The sequence below is a fragment of the Berghia stephanieae genome, chromosome 6, assembly GCF_034508935.2.
Source record: "Berghia stephanieae isolate SIO BIC M18660-M18661 chromosome 6, UCSD_Bste_1.3, whole genome shotgun sequence".
Taxonomy (NCBI): domain Eukaryota; kingdom Metazoa; phylum Mollusca; class Gastropoda; order Nudibranchia; family Aeolidiidae; genus Berghia; species Berghia stephanieae.
This window is the reverse complement of record NC_088365.1, coordinates 7,323,046-7,325,545: the sequence shown is the minus strand read 5'-3', so window position 1 is coordinate 7,325,545 and position 2,500 is coordinate 7,323,046. Positions and strand designations below refer to the sequence as shown.

The following is a 2,500-nucleotide window of genomic DNA, read 5'->3' as shown; positions in this document are numbered from 1 at the left end:
GCGTGATACCATTAGACCACATAACAGCGAAAATACCCTATAAACGTGCTCAAAGCGTTTTACAAGGGTTGCCTAGTCAACAGCAACAATTAACATGTAAGACGAGACATGACGCCTGTTAGGAGCTATTATAACAGTTTTTCCGGATAGAGACAATGTTGTTAACGACCAGGTATTCATTTTACACCTCAGTACGGTGAGAGAATGTGAATAAAGAATAAAGAGAATCAACTATGGGCTTCTCGGGACTCGAACCCAGGACCTTCTGATCCAAATGCGAGCGTGATACCATTAGACCACATAACCGCACATTTTACCCGTCGATTGATTCCGATTTCGTCATCTGTGAATAAAAGACAAAGACACGTTCAAAGGATTCTTCATTTTAAGAATCCAATTTTAGTGAAATTTATTCTTTGATAATCTGTCGTCACAAATTATTATTGTAATCTTGATATCATTACAATTAGTTTATGGGGAGGAGTGGAATAATAATATTGACATTAATAATAATAATAATAATAATAATAATAATAATATAATAATAATAATAATAATAATAATAATAATAATAATAATAATAATAATAATAATAATAATAATAATAATAATGAATAATAATAAAAGAAGAAGAAGAAGAAAAGAAGAAGAAAGAAGAAGAAGAAGAAGAAGAAGAAGAAGAAGAAGAAGAAGAAGAAGAAGAAGAAGAAGAAGAAGAAGAAGAAGAAGAAGAAGAAGAAGAAGAAGAAGAATGTGAGAATGAGGTGGAGTAGGTGAGGAGGAGGAAGAGGAGGAGATGAGGAGGAGGAAGAGGAGGATGAAGAGGAGGAGGTGCAGGAGGAGGAGGAAGAGGAGGAGGTGCAGGAGGAGGAGGAGTGGGATAATGACATTTTTTGTTAAAGGTTGGGGAGACCTTCCGCACGCTCTTCGAGGTATCTAGTATCTTCACTTTATATTGTTATTTCAACCGTGGACCCCTTGTAAAGTGCTTTGCACACGTTTAGTTGATATTGCGCTATATAAAAGCTCAAGTTGGAATTTTATAAATACTAAAAGAAAGAGTTGCTATGATCTTTCGGAAGGCCTCCCGTTTCTAGATTTTGGTTTGTTTTTGTTTTTTGTTTTTTTTTTTTTTTTTGTTTTTTTTTTCTTATTAACTAGACAGGTTAGTTTAAAGGTACCAGTTTTTTTTTTTTACTAAGTGTTAGTTAAAGAAATATTTGTGTTGTTTCTCTTAGCTTGAGGAATGTATGGGAGGCCTCCCGAAGATAGTTTTAAAAACATGGGAGGCCTTCCGAACGCTCCTACATCCTCAGTATTCTAGGGGGTTTGGTAAGGGGAAACTTTTTTTTATAATGTTCTAGTAGGGGGCTTGGGAGGGGGGGGGGACTTTTTAAAAAAAGTTTCCCCCTCCCAAACCCCCTACTAGAACATTATATTAAAAAAGTATACTGGGGGATGTAGGAGCTTTAGGAAGGCTTCCCAAAAACATAAATTCAGACAGTCTTATGTGTTATTAATAACTAATATTTAATATTAATATAAACTCCAATTCTAATGAGTCCACTGTCGGCTTCTTATACTTATACAGTTATAAACATCTACTCTTTTGAAAGTGAACATTACCTAATACTCACTTCTCTCTCAGACATTATCAGTGCCTTGCCAGATTTTGTTTCAAAAAACATTTAAATTATGTTTCCAAAATAAGGCAAACCTCCTGGTTTTACTTTCCCTAACATCGACAAAGTGATATTGCCGACATTCAATGTTTTGTCTGAGCGGAAGTCATATTAAAATATTGGACTTAAGTGTGCCTTTTTACAGAATATACTTCCGGTATATAATGACGTCATCCCTTTTGAGACATCCCAAGAAATGATCCTAAAATAGCCCTCTGAAATCACATAATTACACACTAAAAAAAATGGAAAACATATTATGTGCTCCCGAAAATTCTTGAAGCAAAGCTGATATGTTAAGACACCACTCCAAAAACGTCAAACTGTATCCGGTGAAATATGGTGGTATGACACTCGCTTTCGGATCGGAAGGGTTCGAGCCTCCTCGGCGCATAGTTGAGTCCTTGAAGAATGCTATTTACTCATATCCTCTAACCGTACTCAGGTGTAAAAAGAGCACCTGGCCGTTAACAGCGTTGTCTCTGTCCAAAAAAAAAAAAAAATATAATATCGCCTAAAAGGCGTCATGTCCCGATCTACATGTTAAATGTTGCTGTTGGCCAGGGACCCCTGTAAAGCGTTTTAAGAGTACTATATAAAAAAGCTCAATTAATTCATTATTTCCACGAAACCATGTTCCTTGGGCTTTAATATGTTTCATTTAAACGCAAAAAAAAAAAAATTAAAAAATAATTTTAAGCGGTGCAATTCGCTGTTTCGCGTTCATCTTTCACAAGCGTTGAAAATATATTCGTCACTGACTATGTCCAAGGCACTATTTCGTTCTAAAATTAAAGGTGTATAGTTTGTAAATTGCT

At 35.3% G+C, this 2,500-nt stretch overlaps 1 protein-coding gene across 2 annotated transcripts in view; it reads right to left on the bottom strand.

Annotated features, from left to right (window-relative positions):
• Positions 1–1,779, bottom strand: part of LOC144975615 (uncharacterized) — a 76,176-nt gene extending 74,397 nt beyond the window's left edge. The window contains exon 1 of one of the 2 annotated variants that reach the window (XM_078919778.1): positions 1,638–1,779. The gene's annotated coding sequence lies outside the window, so the exon portion shown is untranslated. Of the gene's footprint in view, positions 1–1,626 lie in introns of both variants that reach the window. The other variant, XM_078919779.1, reaches the window with a different exon arrangement.
• Between the last annotated feature and the right edge of the window lie 721 nt (positions 1,780–2,500).